General features: G+C 40.1%; 1 long non-coding RNA gene across 1 annotated transcript in view; it reads right to left on the bottom strand.

The window, feature by feature from the left end:
- Positions 1-4,591: 4,591 nt before the first annotated feature.
- LOC117598248 (uncharacterized) overlaps positions 4,592-18,774 on the bottom strand; it is a 60,831-nt gene continuing 46,648 nt past the window's right edge. The window contains exons 3-4 of the long non-coding RNA XR_004578945.2: positions 6,075-6,260; positions 4,592-5,170 (exon numbers count right to left, since the gene is read on the bottom strand). This is a non-coding gene — a long non-coding RNA (uncharacterized LOC117598248). The remainder of the gene's footprint in view (positions 5,171-6,074; positions 6,261-18,774) is intronic.

The following is an 18,774-nucleotide window of genomic DNA, read 5'->3' as shown; positions in this document are numbered from 1 at the left end:
TCTGGGATGGGGAGTGGGGGTGGAGATTACAGGCTGCGAGTGCTAGTTAAACTTCCTGCAGCATCACAGATTGTACCTATTTTACCCGTTCTATCACACACACCTCTATCAAACACATACAGCACACTGATTTAGATTTAAGGACCAACTAATTAAAAAATAAAGTTTGTTTAAACATGCATACACAGCATGCTATGTTTTATTCCTTACTTAGCATACACTGCATGCTAAGTAAGGAATAAAACATAATGGGCCATGCTGTTATAGGAAAATAATCAAGGACAAGGAGGTAATGAGGCCCAGCATGAAGCAGAGTTACTGTTACCACCCTGAAGTTGATTCTTTTCCAATAACGAATGACACGTCATACTTTTAACCATTTATTGTTACATACAATATTGTGTAACATCTGCAAGACAAGTTAGTTTCTGTTATCATTTATGTTATAGCAGCTATAATAATTTGTTTACTTCACTTTTTTACCCTCTCTTTTTTCTCACTCTTGTTAATAAACAAACAAACAAATAAATACCTATGCAGCTTGTCATGTACTGAGACTGGAGACTCCTTCCATAAAATGTTAAATAAACATCTCCCTACAAGAAACTTCACATATCTATGATTACATGTTTTTTCTTTGTTCAGCACTTTTTTCGTAATCCATTTATTATTAGGCTTAGATTATATAGAGCGACATCCATACAAGTCCCTGTGAATGAGCTGTTACTATAGAAACAATAATGTATTAGAATGAGTGTATTAATATAAACCTGTGATTTCAATTACTACTGTCAGAGCTGCTGCATCTTCTGATCAATCAGATTCGAGAATTCAAGAACCGTGTGGTATAATACCAAACCATTCATCCAACATAGTCTAAAGAAAAAAAGGATCACTTATTGCTCAGTTATTGATATATTATTTAACCTGTAGTACAAATGCAGATTACGAATAATTACAATTTCAAGTTAGTCACATGGACATATATATGCTTGCTGTCCATAAACCCCACACCAAACAATCATCCCAAACCACACTGACTACACCTCAGTTCAACAAGTCCACACCAGTATCCAAAAAAATTGACAACAGCCTCCCAGAGTGAAATAATCCACTAGTGTGACTCTACAACACCATCAAAGGCAACGTGCTTTACAAATGACGGACAGGCCTGTGTAAATATACACTCCAGGATGGGTTCATCAAAGAGAGGCTGCCATGGCTGTGGTCAGTGTTGTCCAACACGTGTCAGGAAAGATGAGGGCAAATAGCACACTCTGTGATTTGATTCATAGAGAGTCTTCATATGACCTCTTAAGCGGTGATGGCCGACGGGTGTCAGTTCGACCACAAAACGAGGGCTCTATTGATCAAAGAGTAATGTCAAAACAGCCCACTGGCTAATGGCAGATCATAACAGCTCGCTTTAAACAATCAGAGAAGATCCGCTGATGTGAAGGGCCAAGGGCCAGCTCAGTCTCACTGGAGAAATGTTGACATGTTCAATTTTATTTCCTACCAAACCTAGAGTAATTATCTAAACATCCTAGCATGTCATACACTGAATTCAAAATAAGAAAAAGACATCAGAGGTTTTTGCTTCTATGTGTTCTGGCACTTACAGTAGAGCAAGTCCATTATGAGGTTAATATCAACCATAGTTTGGGAGCGTGAACTCCATGGAGGATATGTTTTACAAAAGGGAAAGCTTTGTATGCTGTGCTCAGCACTGTGGTGGTTTTCAAGGGCTTTGTGTTGTAAGCACTTTCATTCGCGGTATGCTTGTGGTTTGGTCTGCCGCCGGCTCCAGTATATTAACACACCTTTTTTTATGTTCTCCTCACACTAACACTCCATCACTTGCCCTTGTATATACTTCTTCAAAAAAGATTTTTCTTTTCGCCCATCAGTTTTTTGCAACGGTAAGCTGGACCTGCAGTAAAGCTAGCTTACAGTCCAGCTGTTTTATCCAGAGGGCAGGTGTGCGCCTGTGAAAAGGATGAAAGATAAAGGTGTATATCCTCCCTCAGAGGCCAGGAATTGTGTTTGTGAGAGGAGATCTCTCCTTCTTAAGAGAAAGAGAGAGAGGATGAGCGAGAGACTGAAGGCATTCCCATAGCAGGTGGTCTGCCTCATGAAACATCTGGAGGCTGTGATGGCCAGATAAGCTCTGCTATTTACAAATCCAAAACTTTGTTTAGACAAAGCCTCTAAAAGCCATTCGGCTTCCAAAAGCAACTTCGTTTTCCCTCTCATTCCTAAACTTCCAGACCTGGGAAACTGGCAAGCCATGCCGAAACTTCCCCAAATGAAGTATGAGAACAGGCCAGCTTTATTAGAGGACTGTAAATAAACAGCACATTTCAATAAAATTACACGTCCAAGCTCATTTGCATTCTAAACATGTCCAAAGTAAAGTTACAAATTTCATGGGATTGTATTTTTGAGTTTGCTGTCTAAGGACTGTAAATAAATATTTGTCATATAATTATAGAGACATTGTTTGAGATCTAGTGCTACATGTCAAAGGAAGTCCAGCCAGCCATATAACCATCTCTCCATGCCTCATGTTTATTCAGTTCACGTGAAGATTCAGCTGATTTTAAAGTGATCCCTGAATGAAATCCACAGCACTGAATTATCGAGTAAAAACAAGTCTTCTCTGATGTGGAGGGAAAACGTCCCCAAGTTCGGTTTGTTTTAGACGTGTCTGAACAGCTCTCCTCCTGTTCGTTCTTAAAGCTCCATTATTGGAAGTGTAATCCACTATGACTCATTAAAACTATTTCCACTTAGTGAAACATGTCCCATCACAGAGGCCTCATCCATTATTCATCCATTTAGACACATCTTCTTGTATACAAGCACTCTCTCTCTCTCTCTCTCTCTCTCACACACACACACACACACACGAACACACCTGCGAATGGCTCATAGGTTTGATGTTGATGTAATGCGGTGAGGATTAATTGTGTATGTTATTAACCTTTCCCACTGAGAGGTGCCATCTTGCAGAAAGCATCCCAGAGGAAGCTGTGAGCATAGTGCTAAGCAGGAATGCAGTTGATTTTTGCCTTGCAGATGCTCTCTGTTCACATCATGCCTTTCCCAAGTTCAAAGCAGGGCGTGTGCGGTTTCGACTGTCCTGTGAGTAATTATGAATGGTACAATCCAATAGCTCTGATATTGCCATAACGCTTTAAGCTCACATGACGATGACTTCCAGATGTTCCTGATGCACTAATGATTTGTTAGAGATAAAAATACTTAGTTTCAGAGGGCATTGTTGGAAAAAAGAAATTCTGACAGCTTCGGCTATCACTGTGATGAGAACAAAAGATTATGAAAAGTGAAGTCACGATCAGAGAGAGAGAGAGAGGGAGAGAGAGAGAGAGAGAGAGAGAGAAAGAGAGGGAAAGATGGGTCTCCAGATGTGATCCAAGACAAATGGCTCTATTGATAGAAACTATAGGACAGAGCGAGCGAACGAATCGAGTGCTCTGAAATTTATCAGCTCGCTGCAGCGAGTGTAGGGAAATTAAGTGATAAGAAAATCAATTGCTTATTCCTGCTTCCATATAAATGTAGCTAATGTTTAAAATTCCCTGCAAATCTGCAGAGAATGCAGAGAGAGGAGGCGTGCAGGGGGGGAGGACGGGGAGAAGGCGGGGAAGAGGAGGTCATCAATCATGGCTCGGTGACACACAATGAAACCTGACCGGGGCCCAAGATGTTTTAATACGGCATCCATTAAAGCCCTCAAATAAATTGCAATTTGGAAAACAGAACATAATACCGGCCAAGTTTTCCTCATCCATCTTGCGGCGTGTCATGTAATGTAATTGCGTTGTTAATTTATCCAAGAATTTCCTTGGTACACCATTTCATCCACATTGGTTAATTTCCCTGTAGAGTATATTTTTCTCTCTGCGCCGCACCCCTCCCTTCCCCATCGCTAGCGGGGGCAGAGTAATGTTTCTGCTTAGCATGGCATTAGTGGAAGGGCTAATCAAACGGCTGAAGTCTCTGACACTTTATCAATGACTAGCTGTGCTGGCTGCGTGCCGTCTGGCTACGAGCGGCCCGAGATTCAATCACCCCCTCCACGCTCTGTCATTAGTCCCCCCCAACAGCAGGATCACTCAAAAATGCCCACGCATTACATCAATATTATCGACAGAAGGCTTTGGAGGCGTTTAAGGCTAGCCAGCAGCACGGGTCTGAGAGCAAGACACTTCCTGTTGCAGAATCGGGCTGCACTGAGCATGCTCAATATCAAAGAAGACCTAAAATAAGTGAATGAAAGTAAAACGAGGATCTGGAGTGAGCCTTCTTTCATTGGAGGTGTGGTGTTTACTCAAACAGAGATGACATTGAGAAATAAAGATTTTCAAACATATTTATGGTGAAATTAAATTAGAGGTAGTGCAACCTGGAGGATAGGTAAACCTGGAGGTTAGGTAAACCTGGAGGTTAGGTAAACCTGGAGGATAAGTAAACCTGGCGGTTAGGTAAACCTGGAGGATAAGTAAACCTGGAGGATAGGTAAACCTGGAGGATAAGTAAACCTGGAGGATAGGTAAACCTGGAGGATAAGTAAACCTGGAGGATAGGTAAACCTGGAGGATAGGTAAACCTGGAGGATAGGTAAACCTGGAGGATAGGTAAACCTGGAGGATAAGTAAACCTGGAGGATAGGTAAACCTGGAGGATAGGTAAACCTGGAGGATAGGTAAACCTGAGTGAGGACAATGCGGCTCTTTGTCACCATACATCCAGACACGAACACGGTCGCACATATATTTTTGCATATCCTGCACATCTGACTAAATTAAGCAGTGATCCTGTGGCAGAAACAACAGAGGACAGGAGGGGTCACCCATTCTGACATGTCTTTGAGGTGCAGTGCTTTTCAGTGACTGAACTGACCCCTACCTCACTTATCAGGTGAGTATCACTAGCCTGTGCAGGGGAATATGTGGGCCCATTGTAGACAGGTCTCATCCAGTCTCTCTTCTGATAACACGGCTATTTTCTCACCTGCTGTCACCTGGCCGGGGCAGGAAGGATTCCACGGTGGGGCGGGAGAGCTGCTGTCGTCCGTCTGAGTGGAGAACAGAGAGTCTCGCCGTGATCAAAGGCTGACAGCAGAGCCGGAGGAGAGAGACCTCTGCCAAAACAAAGGCTTTATTGTGATGAAATATCCAGGGAGAAGCAGCACGCTCTACCGCACTCCTCCCCTACCCCCAAAACGCAATGCAACCCCAAAGCCAAGCCGGCATTGCAAACTGATTACAGAACACTGTCTCCATAATTACATTCAACTACATCAGTGCTTGATAGCGAGTAGAAACCAAAAAGAAATGAAATTAAAGGAAAAAAAGTAAAGGAAAGAAACATACAGTGTGCACACTGTGCGGTTAAAGAAAGTAAAACAGGCCAAGATCAGTATAGGCTGAACTGGATGTGGTCAACTTAGGAAATCCCGTCTTACAGCACTTACGGAAAGTAAAATCAGCCGCTTGTCTCAGCTTTTACTGTAAGACGCCTCCAGATGGTAGACAGCTCCAGATTGTTAGGATGATGCTTTGAGTTGGAGAACATCAGCTTGGGTGCAATTTAGTGTACAGTTTTCTGATGGGTCTTTATCTGGTTTAATCATTAGGCATCCTTTGGAATTAAGAGAATTATATCTTCAGAAAATGAGCCATTCTTATAGTTATGAACAAGGGCACCATTAGTTTATCATGACATTCAACTCTTACTTCAACATGAAATTCAATTCTTACTTCAAATCTTACTTCAACAATGACAATGTAGATAGATTGGTTATATTTAAACCACATGATCTCACTTATTAGAATTTTCTTTGATATCAAATTTCTACACTTTAGATAAATCCTGAACACACGACTAAACGTGTTACAGATTTCAACAGTGCATGACGAGCAAATATTGCGGCTTTCCTCTTCTTTTGTCTCTCTGCTAGATTTGTTTCATAGGGGTAAATGACGTCTCGTGAGGTGTGGGTGTGGGTGTGTGTGTGTGTGTGTGCGTACAGAATAGAGACCTACTGTAGCAGGAGGCGAAGTGCGCTGCTTCGGAGGCCTGCGCCTGTCAGGACACGCAAGAGAAGACCACAGGAAGGGCAAACAAGTGCTTGTACGTCAGTCACCGTGCTGACAGGTGAAATGAAGGCTTGACAGCACTGACATCCAGTGTGCTCTCCCAGCCTCGCTCTTCTCCGCGCTTAGCCAGCACTAAGAGGAGAGAGATAAATTAGTAATTGCGCTTTACCTGTCAACAGAGGCATTCCACACTCACTCTTTCTATGTTGTTTTCTCCTCCAAACCTCCCATTACTGTTTAAAGTAAGCATAAGGATGATTTTAAGCTGAGGCCCGACTATTAAACTTCAGACAAAGGGCACTTTTTTATGACGCACTATGTGGACTGATCATTGTGCATGCTAAAAAGGAAGCATGCACTATATGATCTCCTGTCTACAAATTACTTTAAGATGTGAGAGGTCTGCTCAGAAAATTCAACAAGATTAAAAGTAGAAAAAGCATAGAGCAGGCCTTTGTGTGAGTTTGAGTGTGGTTGTGTGTGTGTGTGTGTGTGTGTGTGTAGGTGTATTCACGTTAAATGGCCAGAAATCTACTTCAGAATTTATCACTAAGACAATCACGGATTTGCAGTGTGTACTTTAATTTCTAAAGCCTGTGTTTCATCAGGTTCGAGCCAAGACTTAGCACTCATGCAGGCCCTGTAATCCAGGGCTCTTATCTAAAGGAAAAATCTCTGAGGTTGAAAGTGTATCAGATATCCACCTTATGTCTCAAATGATTTCAGAGACACGGTAATTGAATTTTTAATCAGTTTGGTTTGCCGTGCTGTCTTGTTGCATTTACCCCACAGAGTAGCATAGGGCACACTCCCAAACAATAAAGGGGGAGAGGAGAACGCTCAGACATAACATGCTAGAGGATGTTAATTTCTCCGCTATAGTTTCATGAATGGTACATAAGTGGAGAGGACATCAAGTTAAACTTTAATTCCTTTTCACCTTTTCATCATGAAAAATAAATTATATGCAAAACACAAATGATTCGGGTTATCGATAAATAGAAATATGATTGACAGTAGTAGAACTTTTAATTTTACATATAGTTAGTAATTCTCCCATCCTCCCAAGATGACTATTAGCAGTCTACACACACAGTTTACAATACTGTAACTTTTTTACACTGTATAGTTAACAGCCTAAAAAGCAGAATTCGCATAGACCTGATTAAGAGCGTGTCAGTGACCCTAGATCATAGATGGCCTTTAAACGCCAGAGCTCACTTTACCACTAATAAGCGAGTTGACTGGGTGTGCCACTTTATTGCCTTATAACTCACACGTTTCCGAAACCTGCCTGAGAATAGACATTTCTTGTGATCACATAATTGCGATACATTTAGTCCACAGAACAGGACGAAAAGTGCTGACAAAATTTTCGACTTTGGTCCAAACGAACTAATGAATGTGCTCTTTATTCCTCAACACATTCAGTGAAGAGGGACCGGTCATTACCGAGCTCTGCTCACACTCTGCTTAACCTCTCTACAGGGCCTCCCAGGCTGATAAAATGTTTATATGCACATCAAGTACTTTATGGACTCCACTTGCTTTTCAGCTGCACAGAATCGGTGGCTTTTGTTCACCAGAACGCAGTTGCACTTCTCGGCCTTTCTCTCACTATGCAACTTCCAACCATCTATTTATCGTTATTTTGTAATTCTGTACACACTATATAAACCCCTGCTGAGAAACAAATTGGAAGCAGTACAGTTACCAATGGCTGCTGACACTTTCATGTTTGCCTTCTTTAAAACAAAACCCTGCGCGTCATCACCGTATTTCATAAACATAGTGAGTCTGATTATTTCAACATAAGACGACGGGGCTTATCAAAGTAAATAGAAAGAATGCTTTTTGTTCTTACATGGATGCAAAGCCAACATTGATCATTTGGTAATGAAAGCATCATCGTCCTAGAGTCTGTCTTTCTCTGCTAGGTTCTGCACCATCTAATGATGCACACATTGACATCCCACCGCAGCCCCTCCTCTCTGACCATCTGTGTGAAATATTCCAGAGGATGACAATAGAGCTTGTTTCGTTAGATGTGCCTCCCAGCCTGGAAGAATAAAGGATTAATGAGATAGATTTATCTTTCATCGTACAGCGTTGGCCATTATTGTTCTCGCATGTCTTCTATGTGTTGCAGAGAGCCTGGGGAGATGCTAGCTGGATGCAGTACCACATATCACAGCGCTCTACTGTACGTGGTCATCCATTGCTCTAGATTTGCAGCTGTTTCAGTTACATTAGGGAAATACAATACTTGGAATTTGTTGAAACAAATTGGAACTTCTTGTTTTTCTCATCGAATAGAAAACCCGAAAATACTATTTCTTTACATTATATAGTTTGCTTCTGAAGTACTGTTGGTGGATGCATAAATTTGCAGCCTGTCATTGAACAATATAGTGAACTCAATCATAATCACAGTTTCTGATCTAATAGTTGATCATGGTTGATAGGGGTGTGATGCAATGACAGTCGTAATCTGTTTAGTACTCCAAATCTGTATCCGGATTTAATCCAAAGTGGACGTGGTCTGATGGTTCATTAAATAAGGCTTTGGCTCTGTTCTACAATTCTACATCACTCGACTTCATAACTGGGCTCAACTATAAATATGTATGAGACAGGTTTTTTAAATTCATATTTTCTAACGAATTTAATTGGTTTTATTTCCCCAAAACATAAACAAACTAGTAGCCTAATTTAAATTACTGAGATTCTGCCCAGGCAGTTACTAAGGACTGCCATGTTGATGAATGTGGTCTTTGCTTGTCCCATGAGTTTCAAACCTCCTGCTTGCACAACAGTCCCGTTGGAGACCTTTAGCCTCAACCAGATGCCCTGTGAAACCCTTCTGGCGAACCCTTCTAAACAAAATATATGTATTTGTATTGTTTTAGAACACATTACCTGTTCATTTCAAATAATGTGTTTGTATTATTACATCCCAAATGGCTGGAAATATTAATTAATTAGAGAAAAGTTTGTGGATGGACTATTGTGATAAGCAGTACAACACATATCAGCCTTTGTTTACTTTCTTGGCCTATAACTGGTAATAGAGAACTTCCTTAAAATTCCCTACTTATGACTCTAGCCCAGGCAGAACAAAGCTGATAATGTACAAAGGCCACAAATGAGAAAAGATAACATGTTTGAGAGATTGAAACATCAGTTATGAAAATGCTGGAGGCGAGCTCATTTATAAAATTCCCCCTATATATCTTAATACAACTTTACATATGCATGTGATACTTCATGCCAGAAAGAGGACAACCAATTAAGAGGAGGCGTCCTCGACAACTGCAGGTTACGTTGCCCAGGGACCAGACAATTTCTGCATTCTGACACTAATGATTAAAAATGTCAAGAGTCAATTATGACTTGTGTTTTCTTATTTGGCTTCCTTAAATGGCTTTCCTCTCTGTGGAATGTTATTTAGCTGCATAGCCCCAAGCCTCAAGTAAATTAGCAATGGACTTTACAGGAAAGTAGCTTAGACATTAAATCAGCTGATGGAAAGATATAACGGGCATACAAAACCCAAAAAACGGGAAAGTCTAAAATTTAGAATGGACAATTATTTTTCATATTAACTGGATAAAATGTAATGACATAATAATTGTCTTGCTAGAATGTAAGTTAGACTTAAGTGCATTTTAAAGCCTTCTGTCTGGGACAGGACATCATAGGCCAGGTACTAGCACTTAAACCACAGAGGTCCACACACCTGGCTAGATAAGCTAGATAAAATAAAGATTGACCTGCAGCCCAATGAGTGAAAGTCCCAGCTTTCAGCATGGCAGAGATCGAGTTACTGCCAGAGAGTGAGGGGCCTGAGCGGCCAATGATGACTGTTAATGGCATACTTTGTGAGCGTGTTGTAATAGTTCTGGCTCGGGAGTGAATTGGCCACATCAAACCCCACAGTCTCTGACCTCCCAGCAGGATAGCCAGGCGTCAGGGAAATTTACAGCAGACATGATTAGCTCATATTTAAATGGTGCTTAAAAGCTGGCTTCCTGAGAATTTCACAGCTTAATTTAGCCAGAAGTGTTTAGGTATATAAAAGACTCATCTCCATAAGTATGTTAGCAGTGAGCCTGTAAAAATAACCTCAACTAGGGAATCGTTTTTCTTGGCAGGACGAAGGCAGCAAGGACAAGCGGACTTCAGCGGAATGTACTGATTGTTCACCAACTAGTGATTGTGCAATGCTAACTCCATCCTGTCATAGCATTCCAGCTGGATTGTGAATTCTGTCCACAGGGGCCTGATCAGTTCCAGCAGAAAGCCCTTATTTGGAAGGAATCCTCGCTATGGATTGTCAGGCTCAGGATACGATGCTGATACACTTGCGTGCAAGAGATTTCCAGGTTTCCTGTTGCACTTTTCCTCATCTGGAAAGGTGAAGAGAGAGAGAAGCGGGAGGATGGCATAACGCAGGCCCTGGATGGGAACTACATCCTGTCTGATGTCACACCCACGGTGCCGCTGTCCCGACTAGCAGGACTGATGTAACTCGACTTGTTTGCCTGTGATCTGGCAGACACTTCCCCTGTTCGTAAGAACACCCATCAGCAACTTAATTAGCTGTGAAGGCTCTTCACTTGAAACCTGAAATCATTCATTCAGCGCTTTGTCAAGGGGCGGCAGGCTTGGGCGTGCTGATGAGGATTTCTAGATTGTTTCCCAAACAGCAGAAAGGAGATGGGCGAACAGTGTGGGGTGGAGGAATAGTCCCATATCTGCCCATGCTATTTTCACACATCTGAGAAAAACAAGACCATAAAAGATTTGAAGGCTACACATGCTTAACAAGTTTCTGCTTCCTAGATTCCTATTTATGGCTATCTTTCTTTCTTTGTACATGTCATTGCAATGTGTTGAAAGACACATCTCAAAGCTCTCTCAAGGTTACTCAGTCTCTTGGTCAACCATCACCATTCCTACCAGCATTCACCAGCATTATTATTTCCTCTTGTCTGTCAGGTAGCCCAGGCTGGAGAGGGAATTCCCCTCATACCTCTATGGAAAGAGCGTGGCGTTGGTGTGTAGAGACAGGCGTCAGACGACACCAGCTGAAATTCATACAGACCCGCAGGGCTTGTATTATTTTTGCATGCACAGGTCATCAATAATGGCTCAATGTGTGTTTGCATAGGGACAGCCATGACTTTTGCATGTTTTTGCCCATTTGTCAAAGGCTCACATGGGATAAGCCTCTCTTTCAGTGTGGAGGCAGCAGAGGCCCCTGTTCATTACTTCTCTCAACAGGTTGGACATCTTGGAGCGCGGCTTTCATTTCCTTCTCACTATGGGTGTATTCAGTGGTAATGAGACCCCAGAGAATGGGATGTTTATGGCATCTGAGCAATAAAATTATTATTATTATTATTATTATTATTATTATTATTAGTGTCTGACAACCATTCAAATTATTTATTTTGAAACACATTACCACATTTAAACACATACACCCATTTATATTTCCATCTATTTCACCCACAAAGGAGCACGGGTCTTTATTGCTTTTTTTCCAGAAGCACATGACTGCATATTGTGTCAATAAGTCAGTCAAAAAGCACATTCAGAGCCCTCTCGTAAACTTTTACAGCATTAGTCACACTCTTCATCATGATTCTTTGTTTAACATTTATGTTTATTGATAAACGAAGATGCACTTAAATAATTCAGAGCAAACATTAGCTGTGAGCCGAGATATTAATAATTGATGGTCTGTGCAAAGGGCCGTGGCACTCGGGGAATAGATAATATTAGCTTAATGCAGGGCTGCAGGAGCAGAAGACGTGTAATGGATCTGCCGGCTTTAACTGATGATGGTTATTGTGGCCTCAAAGTTGCTACAAAAGGAGGAAAAAAAGGCAGCGAGCTGAGAGCTTTGGGGGGCTGCTGCAGATTCGGCTCATAGGAGCTGACAGTGCAAATTGTGGTTTTAATAGCAGGGGTTTACACATTCTGTAGTGGGCCCTTAATGGGCCCTGCCACGCTTAGTGCAAGGGGAGAAAAATCGGACAGGGCCATTACAATGAAACCAGAGAGCACTTTATTTCTTGCACCTCCATCCTTCTCATGTCCATCTTTCCAGTTGGATTTTTTTTAGTCTCTATACTCTTTAACATTTAACATTCTATACCTTTGACCTGTTCACTGCATTCCTAAGTATACTAGGTTCTTATATTAGATACATAGATCATCCTGGCTGAAAACACTGCTAGGCCTGACTAGAGGATTTGAAGTGGCTGGGTGTAAAGTGTACTTACTAAAATTAAATTATTATGCTTATTAAAAAATGAAGATCCTGTTTTTTTCCCCCCTAAACCCCATAACTGAAGCTTATGATAACATTCTGTACTTACCTGCATGCCAATGCATCTTTAATGCCTTTAGGTCAGCCTGTCTGGCAAGCTTTGCTCTCAAAGGGTGTGTGTGTGTGTATGTGTGTGTGTGTATGTGTGTTGTGATGTCTGACTGATCTCCAGTGGAAGGAGATGTGCAGATAGTGGGCATCAAAGGCACAGCGGTGCATTAGCATCTAAACAAAAGAACTATTCTTCCCTGTAGCATCTTATCCTCACAAGTGGTCATTCTCACCAGCCTGATTTATTTCTTTACTCGTCGCTTTTATGCTGAGCAGAGTGTTTCAGCATGTCCAAATACTCATCATTTCAGCACTAAGGGATAGGATTAGCTGCTTCCCCTCTTTCTGCCTGCCTATTTCCTTTTGGAGTATCACAGAGATATGACAGCTGTCATCACCCCTCACAGCTCCTCTGATCTGTGTTTCAAGGTCTGTAGGTTCTTCCAGTTCTGCCTCCAGAAAACACAGTTAAATTGCAGGCCGAGCATGGATCTGCCCAACATGGCCTGCTACTTCAGAAGCATTACACACTTGGGATAATGTATTAGTGTTAAAAAATCAGGTTTACAATGCATAATAAATACTACTGAATCACTGTGATAATATAATTAATTAATGCAACGTTTCCTTATATGCCTACTATACCATCTGATTCTTATACGGAAAATGGTATTTTATACATAAAATACTTTCTCTTTGAAATGAGAATGCAGAAAAACTTTCGGCAGAAACCAAAAGTCTCATTTTTGGCCATTCTGAGCAAAACATTTTCAGTGGCCAAAAAAAATTACAGACTATTTTTCTTTTCTTTCTTTCTCGGTTTTTTCCACTATAGGTCTGATGCATCACTTTTCATGTGTCTGAATTCCATTTATAATGCAAATAAAATTAGTTTTGTTAAGTAATGCCCTATTGAAAACGACAGACTTCTCAATAATAAAGTTAGCACGAATGAACAGTAATGAATAAAACAACAAATCATCCATTGTATACATTCAGTATTTATTCATTAATTATGTTAATATTAATTAAATATATAATATATGTTTTAGATTTCCCCCCATTTTTAGAAGAATAAAATGCTAAAATAAATCATTACAATTATGTAAAATTACAAAAAGCTAATTAATAATAATATCCAGTACCTGGGTTATCTATCTATCTATCTATCTATCTGTTTGTTTGTCTATTTATATACATTCTTGGATTTTTTTTTGGTATAGAGAGCCTTTACCATCACTATAATTCTGTATGTCAGAAGTACTCATGAAGACATGAGCATTTGCCTATATCAAAGCATATTTTATGAAAATACTTAAGTGTTGCTTTCAATCACACTGTGGTGTTTTTTCCAAAATAGCTCTGCACTGTTATACATTTAACAGGCAAAAAGTACTGAAGTGCAAGCATATTATTTATATATATCTAAAACCAAATACAGTGCAACTATATATTGTGTTCACTGTTTGAACCCTGAAGATCAATGTTGCTGTTGTCCAATTATAGATCAGAGCTCTTCTTCACGGAGTGAAGGGCACATCATTGCATCTACACAACGTGCTTTCATTGCACCATCCATGTGTGGACTTTCTGTAGCTTACAGAAAAAAAGACTGTCTCTGAGTACTTTAAAGTGTAATTTTCAAGGTTTTGCTGCAAATAGAAAAGGCTAAACTCTCACTAACGAGTCTGTGTAGCTGTTCATCGGCAGAACTTCTTGCTGTGATGTGTGAAAAGAAATCATTTCCTTTTGTAACTAAATATCTTCAGCAGTCTACTGAATAGTGCGGGGGAATGAAACAAGACTAACTTTAAGCACAGGCTGATCGGATGTTTTCTGTAAATAATACATATAAGCAAGTTTCAATACACACTCCCATAAGTCACTGAGCTCCAGGAAGACAGGTTCATCTCTCTCTCTCTCTCTCTCTCTATCCAATAATTTGAGAACCAGCATCATGCTCCCCTCCCTGTGATTGACTGACGTTGGTGCAGGTCTGACCCTGAGATGCTGTCAGGCCTGCCTGTTGTAAGCGATCCCCCCTTATCTACTCAATCACAGCAGGCGCAACAAACAGCACAGCAGAGGCAGCGTGCTGCAGGCCTCCATCCAGCTGCATGCTAAAACAGATCAATAATCACCTATTGTGGGCCACTCCAACCTGAAATTTCACCCCGTGCAGGGGAAGGAGCACAACCATCCTGGACCCTCTATGGGGAGAAAGAAAGGAGTGAAAGGCATGGCAGCTTCTTTGCTTGATATAATGCAGGTGAAGTAATTGGGCTAAAAGTTTTAATGAGTTTTTTCTTAACTGAACTCAGATACAAGGGCAAATAATTCTGACAAGACTGATGATAGTTTTTTGTAGAATGAAAACTGATTTACTAATTGATTATTGATTAATACTGATATACTGTGAATGATGTGGGTGATTTGCAAATAAAAACTGCATAAATTATGTGTAAAGTGGAAACTAGATAGATAGATAGATAGATAGATAGATAGATGAAGTTTTTGCATTTGCTATTTCTTCTTGAGTGTCTTGGTGAGTTTGGGTCTAAAAGACACTCCTGGATGATTAAATAACTTTGATTAAAAGTGAAGATGAAGCATTTATTTGTCACATATTGTCACAGCTTGTTAGGAAGTTGGGGTCAGAGCGCAGGGTCATCTATGATACGGTGCCCCTGGAGCAGAGAGGGTTAAGGGCCTTGCTCAAGGGCCCAACACTGGCATCTTGGTGTTGTCCTCGCCTTGAATCCCCAACCTTCTGCTCAGTAACCCAGAGCCCTAAATGTTGAGCCGCCACTGCTCAGGTGATGAGATGGGTAAAAAAAAAAAATGCATAAAAGACGACATTACCATAGTAATAAGTAATAAGTCATCACTTTGAGCAACTTTTGACTGTTTGTTTACTGAGGTATTAAGTTATTAAGTTAAGTTATTATTAAGACTAACACCAAAATTAATCAATCTTCTAACCTGATTAATTTTCCATAACAGCAGCTCTAACTGTAGTGCCAGCTGTAATTCAAATAATAGATTTATAATAATAATATTAATAATAAATTTATAATAATTTAAAAATTAAGTGATAATAGGAAGTGATTTGTCCCACAGATGTTCCACAACATTAAATGCATTCATATATTAAAATTATAAGTGGTGGCAAGTTGCTATGGTACAAGAGGAATAAAACACTTTGAGACATGCTGTTACAGGAAAATAATCCACTTCGGTGTGACAACTGTAACTCTGTTTCGCTTCAGGCCACATCACACCACCTCGTTGTTGATTATTTTCCTATAACAGCACATCCTGTCATGCTTTATTCCTTACTTAGTAAACAGCATCATATTGTTTTTAACTTCAAGAGAATTCATTTGCACACACAATCTCTGTTCCAGTGATTTTCAGGCTTGGTAAATAACACTACGGGTGCAACTTCAATGAATTTACATGAACACTGCCATGAATTTTTCACGTTCATTAAGGCAAACATACAAAATGGATGCTAGTGTTTTTCTCATGTGAAAGTCACAAACCTCCTTAGGCCCTGCTATTAAATGAACTTGTGCATTTTTTTCATGGGTGTTATCAAATTTGTACAAGTAAATCACACCCTTAATGGCAAATAGTATACTCGCTGCAATTATCAGGAAAAAAGTTAAGCTGAACTATTTTAGCTTCAACAATAAAAACAAACCCGAAGCCAGGGTTGTGCTCCTGCATGTGAGTGTTGTGTAGCTCTACAGATCTGTCATATTGAAGTCTCTTTGTTCATTGTCACAGCATTGGGTATGTACAATGCTTAATGCAGCAGGGTGGATATAGCCTGTGCATATGTACAGTGACCGGGCTAATTTACACAGTGCCCCAGGCAAGTGCTCTCTTTCAATAATTTACGGGGTTGCTCTCATTTGAACCTTTTCCCCTCTTAAGAAACGGCTTTGTCTTGCCCATGCTCAACTGCAGCGCCAGGCTTACAGAATAGCTAGAGGCCCTGGTGGGAGAGACAACAGAAAAAAGAAGCATTATTAGGCCAGAGGAATATCAGAACACGCACCAGAGGAAAGCACGGGGTCATTATGGCTAAAAAGAGAAGCCATTCCTCTCTGCTCTCTGATGTGCCTCTACGAGAACCATGCAACACTGTCCCTGTCCTGCACCTCACACCCTGCATCATCATCATCAAACTACTCAATGAATGCATTAACACGCAAAACAACAGTCATAGACAGACAGTGAAGGAACATTCAGATATTATCCTCTTCTCTGTTTCTTTTTGCTTCAAAGCATACAGATGTCTCTCAGTGATGCATTGCCCAAATTCGTCATGGGTTCTGTTGTTTTAATGAGAGAAAAGGCTCTTCATAGATCAACAATATGTGGCTCCATGATTTTTTTCCCATGTTCTTATTATCATAATCCACTTAAGGCTTGTATATTTTTAAAAGTTGTCTTATGGGTGCTAACTGACAATAATACTGCTCTTGTCCTTTCTGGTGATATCAAATCAGAATCAGGACTTGAGGTTCAGAACAGCCTCGTCCTTATTTACATCGACGTGGTATTTAACCAACGCTTTATTTACTCTGGACATGAGGAAGACAAAAGCACTCTGTGAACATGTGCAAGGCTTTGCAAGACTTCAAAACAAACAAATACTGCCACATCTCAGCACTGAGACATGCAGCCTGAACTCCTTCATCCTCTCTCAAAGTGTTATAACTCTGCACATCACAACTCTGAGATTCGCTTTACAAAACTATAACAGTGAATCTGCCTTTTTTTTTTTCATACTCAACATCCAGAGAGACTGCTTTTGGAGATACTTTACAAACAGGACCCAATTTTTGAACTATTGTTCAGAGCAGATACGAGCAAAAGAAAAGAGTAACCCTGCTGAATTTAAGTCCACAGTTTTTTTCCTCTTTCAATTACATTTTTAATTACAATTTAAATCCAAATCCAAAATGGCATGCACAAGTCTGAGTCCTCCTTACCCATAATGTTTGCGACATTTACTATTAATACTAATACATTCTAGAAATGGCTACAGTTTCAGAAGTATTATTTGAAACTCCACAGTCCACAATAAAACTGGTCAAAATATAGACAAAGTAAAAACCCCAAACCACATGCACTGAATTTTACTTTTTATATTTTACCTGTTATTGGTATACTCAGAGTCAGAAAGTGAGAATAAAGGGGGAAAGGTGAGACTAAGGAAACCTTACTGCATGAATACTATTGACACTATTGACAAGTCTGTCTGTCAAAACAAACTTATCAATGTGTTGGTGTGAGTAAAGCAGACAGAGTAAGAGAGAGCACATATCACTTACATAATATCCTCAGTGCTCAATATATAGTAAGCCAGCTTACTAAATGCAATGTATGAATAAACTGTACAATTTGTTCTCAGTTACTTTTTAAGAAGTAGCCCAATTGTCATTCTAGCTAATTAAACCTAATCTGTTTGAAATTGATGGCACTTTCTACCAATGGAATTCAGTTTATGCCTCACTACTAATTTTTCTTTTCTTCTGTAAATATTTTAAACATTAAACATTGTTAAACTTTCCTGTGTGACCAGAAGGCTCTACAACAGGTAGTGAAAACTGCCCAATGCATCACTGAAACACAGTTGCTCGACTTTTCAGACATTTATCAAAAGCATTGCTTGCGAGAGTGAGAGGCATTATCAAGGACACCTCCCATCCCCACCATGGACTGTTTGTACGTTTCCCATCAGGAAAATGCTACAGAAGTCTGCGTTGTCGCACAAAAAGACTCATGAACAGCTTTTTCCCTTCAGCTGTACTAATGCTGAACTCAATGTTAACTGCCAGCCTCCACCTAATAACTAAACATTAGTATTAGACACCATACTATACTGCACTGTACATTACTGCTATTATCCGCAATTATTTGCAAGTACTTGCACTTTACTGCAATTATCTCTCATTATATCAGACTGTTATTTGCACATTATCGCTATTTGCACATCTGTATTTTATCCACTGTATTATCCACTGCATCATATTGCATGCATCATGCTCTTTATTTCTACCTGTATACTGTTTATCTTAACTTACTGCACCATAATTCTTATTTATTTCATTTAACTTAATTGCCAGTTGCACTACTGGTATGCATCATACTGCTTACCTTTACCTGTACACTGTTAACTTATTGCACCATAAACTTTTTACCTCATTTAACTTATTTGCTATTTGCACTATTGGTTGG

This window comes from Pangasianodon hypophthalmus, chromosome 10 (genome assembly GCF_027358585.1).
Source record: "Pangasianodon hypophthalmus isolate fPanHyp1 chromosome 10, fPanHyp1.pri, whole genome shotgun sequence".
NCBI classification, from domain to species: Eukaryota; Metazoa; Chordata; class Actinopteri; order Siluriformes; family Pangasiidae; genus Pangasianodon; species Pangasianodon hypophthalmus.
The sequence above is the reverse complement of the archived record's forward strand: the minus strand, read 5'-3'. Positions and strand labels throughout refer to the sequence as shown.